Source organism: Jaculus jaculus, chromosome 16 (assembly GCF_020740685.1).
Source record: "Jaculus jaculus isolate mJacJac1 chromosome 16, mJacJac1.mat.Y.cur, whole genome shotgun sequence".
In the NCBI taxonomy this organism is placed as follows: Eukaryota; Metazoa; Chordata; class Mammalia; order Rodentia; family Dipodidae; genus Jaculus; species Jaculus jaculus.
This window is the reverse complement of record NC_059117.1, coordinates 23,424,453-23,438,743: the sequence shown is the minus strand read 5'-3', so window position 1 is coordinate 23,438,743 and position 14,291 is coordinate 23,424,453.

The following is a 14,291-nucleotide window of genomic DNA, read 5'->3' as shown; positions in this document are numbered from 1 at the left end:
CTGGAATTTCTCCCACCTCTTTGTAATGTAATACAATGTGATTTAGTCTTACCTAGGTAAGAGATGCCTTCATTCAGTAGGGCAGTGGATACTCAGAAGCTGTGGTTGTGGCTATTGTTTCACTGTTAAAAATGTTGATGTCAAAGGTGGGTTGGAGAGATGGCTTAGCGGTTAAGCGCTTGCCTGTGAAGCCTAAGCACCCCGGTTCGAGGCTCGGTTCCCCAGGTCCCACGTTAGCCAGATGCACAAGGGGGCGCACGCGAGTTCGTTTGCAGAGGATGGAAGCCCTGGCGCGCTCATTCTCTCTCTCTCCCTCTATCTGTCTTTCTCTCTGTGTCTGTCGCTCTCAAATAAATAAATTAAAAAAAAATGTTGATGTCAAAGGTGATGAATAGATTAAAAACAAGGGATGGAGAGATGGCTTAGCAGTTAAGTGCTTGTCTGTGAAGCCTAAGGACCTCGGTTTGAAGCTCAATTCCCCAGGACCCACATAAGCCAGATGCACAAGGGGGCACATGAATCTGGAGTTCATTTGCAGTGGCTGGAGGCCCTAATGTGTCCACCCCCTGCCTCTCTCCTTCTTTCTCTCCAATACATAAATAAAAATTTAAAAATTATTTAAAAAAATTAAAAAATGAGTATGATAGCTAACACCACCTGAATGCTTATAATGTTACCTCTACTATTCTACACATAAATAGAGAAGTCATTAATCTTGTAACATCATCAAACTATCATGAAATTATAGATAAGAAAATCAGGGCAGAGGCAAAGTAATGAACCTTAGCAATGAAAGAACAGGTAAATGTAGAGTCAACAGTGACTTTCTGGAAATCAAACAATCAGCATAATTTTCATCGCGGAACTAACATTCAATAAATTAATGTAAAATGCAAAATAGATATTTCTGGTTAATCATAAATTTATTTACCTTGAGTAATAAATTAAGGATAGAATTTGCTAAAATGTAGCTTCTTGAATTCTAAGAAATGTACTACCATTTGCATATTCTAGGGTATTTAAATGTTTTTAATCTTTCAATTTTTGTATTCTTTGAAGCACTTCCATTTTTTTGAAACAAAATATGTGAGCTAACCTGTATTTGTTTTACCATTCTCATTTCATATTAGAAACAGCTACTGGGCAATCCAAGTAAAGCAATCCAAGCTTATAAGTTTCTAAACAATAAAGGACTTTTTCCTAGACCATACTCCTCAGATGTTTACTATGGTATTAATTATCATTAATATTTAATTAGTTAAAGAACAATATCAGTTATTGCTAATAGCTATCAAATGTGTTTAAATTTAAATAAGCAATATAGAAGAAATACTATACTACCATCAAGAACATTATACCACAGCCCTTCTCGTCAATGTTAACTTGTTAATTTCTTCTTTAGTATGATCTGTTAATGTTATGCATTTTATAATATTTTCCATGGCAGATATAACTAGGTACATGGAATTACCCACATAAAAATGAAATTAGGATTGGTTTTCAAAATGGTGAAATAAGTTTATATAAAATTAAAAATAACCTGGCTGTATAAAAATATAGTTGTATACAGTGTTCAAGTAAAGACTAACCTTAGTATGGTATATTTAAAAACTAATTGGAAATATTCAAATTTCCTCAGGCCTTGCTACAAGACTGAGATTGATCAAATAATGTGTATAGTATAACAGAGTTTTCTAAATCCAATAAAAGACTTGTGAGACTTTTTAATTTTCTTCAACTCTTCGTTTTTCAATCTTTGTGTTAGAAGATCATATTCCAAGTGCATACTCAGACTTCTGTGACAAAGTGACATTTGGAAAAGACTAATAGCTAACAATTATAAGAAAACCTCAGCACACAACTAGAGATGTTGTTAGGCTCTACAAAAGAAATAAAATGCTTGTTTTGTACTGCTATTGCAATATTTGAAATGGTTACAATGCACTGCACAATAGTATTAAAATAGTAATAGAGACTACAGGAAATGGAAAACATTCTGAAAATAATATAAGATGTGAGGCTGAATAAGTACAAAAGATGGACAAACACTTAAATCCTAACATATCAATACATGCAGACTGTTAGGTGTGATTTGAGCTCTGATAACAGTTAAATGCTATGCCATATATATATATTAACAAAAACATCAAAGTTAGTAGAAATTATATATATGTATATATGTTTATATTCCTGATAAGTAAAATCTAAGGACATACAAGAATTAGGAGTCAAAGCCAAGCAGAATTTAAGGCAAAAGAGGATATAATAAAGAAAATTAGAATGGCATAAAAAATTAAAAATTTTAGAAATAATATAGATGAACTAGACTTTTCGATCAAAAGAGACTATAACCATGAATATTTTAAAAATCCTGGCTCTGTGTTTACTTCAAGGTCCATGCATAATGTAAAATAGCAAGGGATTATTGAGAGAAAAAAATATGGAGCTACAGAGAAAAATATAGAGCTTAGTGCCCAGGTTCAGTTCCTCCATAGTTGTCACATACATCAAAATGTACAAAATTGTACATGCATATGGAGTTCAATTACAGTGGCGAGAGACCTTGAAGCTCACTCTCACCCTTCCTCTTCCTTTGCATATAAGTATTTATTAAGGAAATAAAAATTTGAGAAAGATAAATGATGTAAACATTACTAAAAGAAAGCACCTATTGTCTGTCACCATTAGAATATAGTTGAGGTGTAAGCCAATACAAAGAACATTTTTTAAATAACAATAAATGAGTCTCTGCTTGAGTAGAAAAAAATTGTATGCCTAATAAAGATCCTGCCATGTGCTCAGTAAATGGTAGAAAATGCATGGTAAGGTCTCACACGACTTTAGACATTATAAACATTATTTATATGAGAAATGACCCCGTTAGATGTAGGTATAAGTGATTGTGGCATAGTATATATTAGTGAAAGAATAGAAAAATCTAAAATTAGACTTACTGTCTAAATTTGGCATTTGGTGAATGCAGCATGAGAGATTAGTGGAAAAATTATTTGGCAGAATATATATGGAAACCATAAATGGCAAATTTTCTCACTAAAAAGAGAGTTAAGTGCCAAACTGAACAAGTCCTCAGTCAGTATATATTGAAATCACACTTTTATGTTCAACTTAGATGGGTAAAAAGTTGGTACAACTTTCTAGAAAGTATTTTGTAAGCATGTATCCACAAATCCCTCATTGAATAGTATGCAGTGGAAATAAACCTTTGCATAATTAAACAAGGGATGAGTCACTTTTGATGACTCAAAGCATGTTAGAAAAAGGCAATGATTGAGTAAATCTATTTATCAGTAATTATCATGACACCTCCAAAATTAATCTTAAAAGAATATATGAGAAATAAACATCTATGGAATCCAAAGTTCCATATATGAGTCTGACTACAATGAATTCTATAAAACCCTGCATTGTTGTTGCCATGAATATGAGATTAGACACTCTGTGGTGAAGCCCAAATACTAAATGAGCTTAATTTCTTGTGAATAAGGAAATTTATGTACTTTTTAAACAGTTTCTTTGGCTTAGATAATAAGAAACAAAAACATTAACTTTAAATTACAAGGTTGTATTTTTTTTTTTTCTGTTTGTCTGTGATCTGTTATTCATTAACTGCTTACTCAACATAGGTCCTGATAATTTGAGAGGAAAGTGTAATTGAACTCAAAATACTTGATTTGTGCTAACTTACTGCACAACACTAATTATGGCCACTTTATGCTAAGCCACTCTTGATGGGGAAAAAACAAAAACAACAACAAAAAACACCTTGGCATTCATTTTTCCAATAAAAAGTCATTTCTTAAGAATTTGAAGATGATGAAAAACTGTTTAGTATTTCCCAGATCATCAGAACATATCTGATAATCATCACAGTCTTCTGTTCACAATCACAGGAGGTATTAGACAATAGTTAGTAAAGAAGCATGGACCACCCCAGGTGCTATGAGAAAATACAACCACCTACTTAGAAATATTACCTCATTGGCCTAGAATTCATTCTATTTCACCAGTGCCATATCCCACGTGTTCTTTTTATCAAACAATTTTGACTTGCTGGGTGGTATGATAGAACGCTAACATACAGCAAAATTTAACTTTCTCATTTCAGAATCCAGTAGGTTCCCAAGGCGGACTTCATTGTATGATTCCATGACTGCATGAGTGAGTCATTTTGTCATTTCATTTTCCTGATGAGTGGCCATTCAGGCAGGTTATTCAACAGAGTATTTATGAAGCACTGAATGAGGTTGGGAGCACAATGATATAACGAAATCAAAATCTACATACATGTTTCATGATTAACACTTACTGAAGACTTAATGTCTCCAGTAACTGCTCTTAATTCTGAATTTTATTACTTTACACATCCTCTAGTTTTCAAATTCATCATAGATTTTCTAAATGACCTTGCCTTTTCAGTTCTAAACTTTATGTTCTGTACCAGAAATTGTTAAAAACATGGTAAGGATTAAATGAATAAAATGTTTTATCATGATGATACTCTTTTAAGTAGAGGATGCATGTGTCTCTGGCTTATAGGAGTATATTGAAAAACTTCATGCTGCAGATACCAAACTAAAAGAATTCCCAGCACACAAAGAACTTATGTTCAAATCAACTCAGTTTCATTACTACTGTCATAGTTAGAGAATTTGTTTCTGCAGTTTTAGTAACTTTCATATAAATAATAAGTTATCTATATGATTTTTTCTACTGAAATGACTACTTTATCAATTTAATAATTACTCTTTCCAAAGTAATTTCATTTCAAAATTATAAAATAATTGTGTAGCAAGCAAACAGATACTCTGGTTATTTTATTAAAATTACCATATAAAGATAGAAAAAAGAGAGCCATGAATATCCAGAGTGCCTAATTATTCATCATTCTGAGTACATAATTTTTCAAACAGGACTATTGTTTAGAATGTAGTTAATAGGAGAAATTGGAGAGTTAGAATGTGGTGTGAGACAAATGAGATTGAACAGAATAAAAGTTAAATTTTAGCTTTCCTCTTTTATTTACGTGAAATAAATCAAAGTATGAAAATCATGTGAGTAGTGTCTTAACCATTTCATTGATATGTGTATTTCTTCTTGTCTCTTCCTTAATTTTTCTATGAAAACACATCTCCTATATCTTTTGCATATTATTTTCATATTCTTTTAGCTGGTGCTACAGCTTAAAAATGCATTCCTGCCTCTTCTAAAATGACATAAAACTACTTTCTAGTTTTATTTAGGTAGGCAAATAAACTCTTCAACTTAGTAGCATAATAAAACTTCTTGTCTAAGCTCATAGTACTTACTGGGTTATATAATAATAATAATTCTAGAAATACACGAAATAGATTCTCATAAAATGGAAAGAAGTTGATATGATAAAATAAGTAACTCTAAATCGTTGATTACTCATTTCAGCCTTTCTCATATTAGGCTTTTTTTAAGCCATTGCTATTATGATATTCAAAGCTTTTTTTTTTTCCAGTGAAATATGAGGTGGAAAAAAGGTCGTTATATAGTATAAGAATGTGAGTTTTCCTGCTGAGGAATTTAATTTTACTCATGGAGAATGCCCTTGTTTAGTAGAAATAATTGTAGAAACCACATCCCCCATAAAATTGTTATTACCAGTTGTTACTACAAAAAAATTATTTCCTAACTGGCACATATGTGTTTTCCCCTGCATTAATACCTTTCATGCTTTCCTCATTCTATATAATTTTAAATTTTGAACACTCTATACTATTCACATACCCACCATTTAATGAATAGACTCCCTTTTTTAAAAAGTTATTTATTTGAGAGAGAGAAAAAGGCAGGTGAGGAGGGAGCACGCTAGGGCCTCCTCTGCTGCAAATGAACTCCAGATACACGTGCAGCTTTGTGCATCTGGCTTACATGGGTCCTGGGGAACCAAATCCAGGTCCTTTGGCTTTGAAGGCGATTGCCTTAACCATCTTTCCAGCCCAATATTATTCTTTAAAATATTACTGAAAATTACATCAGACTCTCAAGCAGTATAAATATATTGATATTTCTTACAGTAGCAACAGTCGTTGTCTTTATGATTATGATTAAGATGTCACTAATATATCACTATTCAGCCTTTTACATATTTATTAACAGGCTATAAAAATAAAGATAAAAATTCCAATTTATTTTCTTCTTTATGGAAAGCAGGATTTTTACTTTCTCTTCTTTGGGATCTACTACATATTCAAATTACTCTTCAGAAAGAAGCAATATTCTTTCTGCATTCCTTGTTATTGTTTTGTTTCATTTTGAAATAAAATATCAGAGGGATACTACGTCAATATTTATTTGATTATCAAAAATTCAGAATGATAATTTTTGAGTATCTGTTATCATGGCGTTGCTTATGTTACGTCATTGAATACTGCACAATGTATTTTGTAGGTAGTTTTTCCTCTGCATTTTAATGAAGAAACTCATAAGTAATTAAAGAAATAAAATATGAACCATAGAGATAATGTGAAGCTTTATAAACTATTGTAACACAGCAATTGTATGTATTTAACATCATCAATAAAGATAAAACCTTTTGAATTTGGATCCTTCATATTTTCTAGAAAGGAAATGTGTTTAAAGGAGGAATTCATTGAATGAGAAGTTATATCAAGTATTTGGTATTGGTTACAGATATATAATACAAGGAGATATCCTCTCTGCAATTAAATTTCCTTATTTAATCAAGAATTATTTCTAGATCATCTTACAGGGAGATGTATTGGAGGATTATGATATCAACAAGACAGACATTTCCTCAACCCTAGTGAGAGTCCATCTCATTAGAATAATTTCTATTACTTATATTTAAAGTTATTTTTATTTATATTTAAATGTTAAATAACATACAAGTACTTTTTCTGTGGATATAGGTGGCTAAGTTTGTTAGCTAGTTAGAAAATAAAATTAATTAAGCTTGTAACTGATAAGAAATTAAAGAAGAGAGATTGAGGACTGAGGAGATACCTCAGACAGTTAAGCTCTTCTTTGTAGCAAAACATCTTGAGTCCCATTTCAAAATCCATGTGAAAATGCCAAGCATCAGGGTATGCATTTGTAATCCAAGAGCTAGGGAATGCAGACAGGCTGGTCCCTTGTGCTTCCTGTCATCCGTTCTAGGCTACTTGATGTCTTCCAGAAATGTACTGAAAGGAACAACACCTAATGTTTTACTGTTAACCACACACACACACTCTTTAGCATTTTTATCAACAACAAAAAATCTCCAGTCTGTTACTTAGTCATAGTAATGGTATTTCTTCTATGGCTTTAGCAATTGAGATGAATGATTTTCAGGGTTTGTGTTAATTATCATTCCTTACTTTTGTTTTTTTTTTCATTTAAGAATGTTAACATTTCATAGGAAAATACTAAGAAATCAACAATATGCCTTAACCTGTCATTGCAAATTGATATACATTCATTAGGAACTAAAATGTCAAATTAACCAAATGGAGATCAGCTGATGCTTTGTCACATATACACTGTAATGTCACTGTAACCAAAGGTAATTAGCATTATAATGTTACATTTCATTTTTTTACCACAGTATGGAGTAAGGCAAATTTCTAATTAATTTTCATTATGCAAATAGAGAAATTAAACTTCAGAAAGGCTAAATGATTGGTATGAAATTAGTTATAGACATATCTAGATTTGTAACCATACTTACATGTTGTATATTTGTTACTTTTAGCTAATTATTTTGCTGTCAAGAGTGACAACTTTCTTCTAAAACTATACTAGAAGAAATAGGATTTGATCTAATTTTACATGGTAGACTATAGTGATTCCACTAGGAATTAGACACATAAAGTAAAAGAAAATGATGGAATTATACATACATACATATACATATACATACATATATATACATATACATACATATATATATATTATATATACACACACATACATATACATACACACATACATACATATGATAGATAGATCAGTATAATATATATTGTATATGTTATTTAAATATGGAATTATATATACTTATATACATATGTTTCCAAATAAAAATGAATTTAGGGAATTCAAGTTCTCATCTGAATTTCTAGATATTAAGCCTCCTGGAGTTTCAATGCCTTCATTTTTAAAGATTCAATTAGGAGAAATATAGAAACATTTTCCAAGTTTTATGATTATACAATATTTTAATACCTACTGTTATTTTATGTTAAAGAGTGAAGAAATAACTCATGTGATGATATTGATTATCATCTGACAAAAATTTTAAATAATTTAAAGAATTTAATTTTAGGAGAATATTATGACTTCCCTCTCATAGAAATAGTTAAAATTGAATATATAAAACATTTACTCTGAAAAAATTAAATGTAATAGGCCATCTTAAAATTATTACTCATAATTCTTAGCTTATAGCTATTGACAAGTAAATTTGAATTGTGTCACTTTTGAATATTACATGTCCCTTAATGGTGTCTGTGTTAAAAAACTTGTTTCTCCACAGTGGCATCTATAAAAGGTAAGGGCTGTAGAATCCTGCGCTTGTCTTTCACTTTCTGGCTTGTGAGTTGACCAATTTGTCCCTCCACATACTTCTGCTATGATAATAGATCTTGCCAGAGGCCCAAAGCAATGGGGCTATTAAACTTAGACTGGAACCTCTAGAACTATGAGCCAAAAAAAAATTGTCTATATAAATTGACTTCCTCAAATATTTTATGATAGTGATGTAAATGATGGATATATTAATATAATTACTTTTATAATACTTTGTAGGTGTTTATTTAAAGGAACACCCTAAAATAAAATAATGTATTACTTTTAGAAGAAACCCTGAAAATTTGTATCTACCTAACCATTTTTGCTTTCTTTAAATGTAGCTATATAGAATTGTATTTATAGCATATATGGTAGAGTATTTTCATGAATAGCTTTGGAATTTTATTGCAACCAAAGATTTCCAGGTTGGGTTTAAGAGATTTTCTGTGGTGGGCTGGAGAGATGGCTTAGCGGTTAAGCGCTTGCCTGTGAAGCCTAAGGACCCCGGTTCGAGGCTCGGTTCCCCAGGTCCCACGTTAGCCAGATGCACAAGGGGGCGCACGCGTCTGGAGTTCGTTTGCAGAGGCTGGAAGCCCTGGCACGCCCATTCTCTCTCTCTCCCTCTGTCTTTCTCTCTGTGTCTGTAGCTCTCAAATAAATAAATAAATAATTTAACAAAAAATGTTCTAAAAAAGAGAGATTTTCTGTGGTGAATGACTTCAAATTCAAAATATTGCCTTCCTAATTTTGGGCCACCTTCATTATTGACTTTGAGCCTGCTCTGCACAATGTTCTGCTATGAACCTCAGAGAATTATAGATAAGTGAGTAGAAGTAAAATGGTTGCTGAACAGTCTGACAAGGATCATGACAAAATCTTTTGCAAATCTGGCTGTTGAATAGAATTATCTTCCTTAAGGTAATAAGGAAAATGACACCTGTATAAACCCTACAAATAGGGCTGTAAATACAGATGAGCTGGCTCCTGGGGAAAGTTTTTCCAGTTCAATTCCATGTATTTTTTCAACTCAGAACTGAAAAGTCCTGTCATTCTCCAGGCTGCTCTCTTTTTATTTTCACAAGCTTTATGTAGTCAACATTTTAAGTATAATAATCACAATCCAAGCCCATCAGAAATCACACATGTCTGCCTCCCTCTTTGCATCTCCAACATTGTTCTATCTCAAAGGTAAAGACAGTCCCCTCCTCCACTGAAACCAAATATAAAAGAAAGTTACAAGAGGTGTAGGATACATTCTCAAGTAGTTCCTTTCAGTGCAGTTAGAAATATTCTGGAGTGATATGACATTAAGCTTAGAGAGAAACATAAATGTTGTAACTTTAAGTTTTGTTCCATTTTCTTGAGTTGACATTGCATCAGATGACATATTGGCATCCTTGAATTTTTATCCATTAAAAAAAAGAATCCAGACAAACTCTAAACACATAATAAATTCTGGGTGTCTGAAACCAAATGATGAAATTAGTTCCTTTGTCCAAGTTAAAACGCTAAATGAACATTGAATAAACACAAAGGAGCTGGTAGAGTGGAACAGCATGGGAGACAGAAAACATGTCTCACATGGCATAATGACAGCTGGAGAAGGTTAGATAAGGAAAAATGTAATGTCAGAATTCTTGTCTTAGGGACTTGGGTCTGCTGGCATATGCATCTGTTGAAATTATGGGAACTCTACCTAATCCAATTATTGAATATAACTGGTTGAAAATAAATGCACTTTCTACTATGATGCAAAAAATGTTCTCATTTAGTACTATAAGAAAACAAGGAACTGTTAGAAGAATGTGTATATACATATATACACACACATGTATGTATATGCACATATATTCATGTGTGTATATATATACACACACACACACACGCGCGCGCGCGTGCTTCTCTGGTTCAGAAAATTAGAGATGGGAGCTATTTACATAGCATTCAGAGCAGAAGAGAAATTTGAAAATTGGTATGCAAGCCTATGTTAAAAACCTTAACAGCCTAGATGTCCCTCAACAGATGAGTGGATAATGAAGATGTGGCACATTTATACAATGGAGTTCTACTCAGCGGTAAAGAAAAATGAAGTTATGAAATTTGCAGAAAAATGGATGGACCTGGAAAGTATTATACTAAGTGAGGTAACCCAGGCCCAGAAATCCAAGCGCCACATGTTCTCTCTCATATGTGGATCCTAACTACAGATGATTAGGCTTCTGCATGAGAATGAAAATACTTAGTAGCAGAGGCCAGTAAGGTAAAAAGGAGACATAAAGGGAAGAGAAAGGAAGGAAGGAGGATACTTGATAGGTTGATATTGTATATATGTAATTACAATGATTGTAATGGGGAGGTGATATGATGGAGAATGGGATTTCAAATGAGAAAGTGTGGGGGTGGGGAGGGAGGGAATTACCATGGGATATATTTTATAATCATGGAAAATGTTAAAAAAAATTAATTAAAAAAAAACATTTCTTTGCTTGAAGTTTCCATGTAATATAAAATGTGTATAAAATAAAATAAAAAAAACCTTAACAGTTCTACCTAGACCATGTGAAAATCTCACTGTCATGACTCTGTAATGCACTTGAGATAGACATGGGTGGGGCTATGACTGTCATCTGCTGAGAAGGCAGGTGGGATGAAGAGCCTGTGAAAACACTGAGTATCTAATATACTCAATTTCTCTATCTCCAAATCAGCTGATACCATGAAGATTTTTATATCTAGATCTACCTTATTGAACAGCATGTTCTTGGCCATTTTTCTCCATGCCTTCATTTTTTGTGTGTGTGAGATGGGAGCTAATATAACACTAGCTGCCTTCAGCTGTGCTTTCTACCTCTGCCTCTGGAATGTTGGGATTTCCAGACACTCATAGTTAAAGTGATTTTAATTAAAAAAAATGCATTCCTCCTTTTGGATCTACTTGCAGGCAGATCCCTTCTTTATTTTAGTTTGGGTGAAGTAAATGAGAAGACTCTTCCCAAGGTTCCAGAGGTAGTAAACTGTCCCTGGATATGAAAGAAGAAAACAGGACATGACCTAATTTTCTTCTACTTCAAATTGTGCATTTCATGGTCACAAACTTGACTTGCACTGTCAAACCATTCATTCAATTTAGAGCTATTCATTGATTTTTATCCCACTGCCTTTTCCTTTTAAAAATGATTTGGCCTAGAAAAGAATTGCTCCAGCAATTTAAAGTTGGCCATCAAAGGCAGCAAATGCAAAAGAAAGAAGGGGGCTAAGTGTGTGACCACCCCATGAAGTTTTATGTTCTCTCTCACCTTATATTGGGGAAAACTAGAAACCATTTTGACAAGCAAATTGAGGTTACAGAGTTTACAGACTTATTCGCCTGATTATTAGAGCATATTTGTCTCATTCAGTCGTGGAGACAGAGATGAAATTTAACATTTCCATGCCTTTCCCTGTTTGTTTCTGTGTTCATGCCTGGACACAAAACCCAGTGAGAAAGGATTCAGAAAGCGCTGGAAGAATTCATGTGCCAGAGCCCGGCCACAATGACTCATCTCTCTCAAAAGAGCAAAAGTTACTTATGGAATTCAAGAATTATAAGAACAGAAAGAGGTTTTTCCAGTGTTTTATGTACATAGCACATTCTTAGTGAATGCGATAAATTATGAGGAAAGCAGGTAGACATAATCATGGATTTTCAGTTGATTTTCCACCATGTTTTCAGGCTGCTATTCATAATGTGACTTAATCTAAGCTTTCTCTTAGGAAGGAGCATAATCTTTTAACAGCCTTGAAATATGTATCATTCAAAAATAAGTCTACACTTCGAGAAAAGATCCAAGAGTTAGAAATGCGGCCAATGCATATATGGGTTTGTTCTTTATTGCCATTTGTAGCATGGCTGTATCAATGAGCATAAATACATGTTTCTGCTTAATACAGAGGGGGAGGTCTTGCTGTTATATCTGTGTGCAAATAATAAAAGTAGTGCCTTGCCAGGAATAGGGTGAACTGTGAGAGTTATAATTTGGCGGGGGGACTGTATTCATATCCTGAAAAAAAATCACCTAGTTTTGTTCAATAATGTTTTGATTCCCAGGTTTGATATTAGTATATTAAGTTACTGACACAAGTTGGCTAATGGTCAAATGTGGAACCTGTTTCTATTTTTAAATATTTTATTTATTTATTTATTTGGGAGAAAGAGAGAGAGAATGGGCATGCCAGGACCTTTAGCCATGGCAAATGAGTGATGGATGTATGCATCACCTTCTGCATCTGGCTTATGTGGGTACTGGGCAATCAAACCTGGGTCCTTAGATTTCACAGGCAAGAGCCTTAACCCTACAAAATCTCTCCATCCTAGAACATGTTTCTTGAACAGAGGGTTTTTTTTTTTTTTTTCATTAAAATCCAGGAAAATTTTAAAAAAAACCGTGTGGTAGAATATTTAAAAATATTATAAGAAAGGATTTCTTTCTTATAATATACAATTACCTTTAAAATAACCTGGGCAGTTCTATGCATTGCTTTTGTTAAAAGAGAGATGGGAAATTTCAGTTCTGCTCACCTTAGGACAGGAGCCCGTTCATGGCTCTCAAACATATGTGGAAGTTGGGCCAAGCAACCTGAGAAGCACTAAGAGACAAAGAGATAAGAAATAGGATGGAGAAAGCCCTGCTACATTCTTCGCTACCTTATAACCAGTCTCTGAGGCACATGTTGAGTACTGAGAGGTACTAGTTTGACTGAAATTTCAAAGGTAATACAGAAACAAAAGCGCTTTTCAGTTTAGAAATAAGGCTGAAAGAATATGAATCATTCCTATAAAGTCACAGAAAAATCACATGGTCACCAAATTTCAGAATGGTCTCCACATATGACACTGATGAGCAGAGGGCATAAGTACACAAAGCTTATTTTATTTTTCCCAGCAGTACTGCAAAGTAGATAGTTATTTCTTTGAGTATCAGATGTAATCAAAGAGGATCTTGGGATTCTGCGACACTGAAATCAACCTTTTCAAACGTATCACAAGGGCCTAAGTAGACATCATTTTAGAGAAAATACAAGTCCTGTCATTTGAACTTGTATGTTTTCTCAGTGGAGCAGAACAGTTTGACAAAGGAATGGTAATTCTCACTTCCAGTTAACCTACTTTGTAATGGGTCAACAGTGTTTTACCATCATATATAATTTAAGTCTTCACTGGAATCACGTGGAATACGTCTAAATTTGGCATAGTTATTCAATATTTAAGCTTTTGCAAATGATGAGATCCTAATAGATAAAAATGAATCAAAAAGACTCAGTAGGGATTTATGAATATGTTCAAGGGGAATTAAAACATTTTTCTAAAAAATAATCTAATGGAGGTTCTTTAATTTCAAATCACTGTTCACTTTTGGCATTCTCACTCCTGTCACTAAAAGTGAGTTTTTCAGTTTAACTCCATGAGCAGTATCCAGCATTTAAAAGGCTTTTCAAAAATTGTATGAGACCCCATGTGTCCTTTGCCTTTCTTCTACTAAATGGCAATCATGTGGCAGATGGCTTAGTGGGAACTGTAATAACATATATATTATAGAGTAAATTGTGACATTCTAAAGATCATTACTATAATGGTGATTCCTGCAAGCCATATTAATAAGCAAAAGCTGTACTGTTCTGGAAGAGTGGTACAAAATGAGCATCTTAATGGTAAAATTCAACATTTCACTTTGGCAGTATGCTTAGATTCA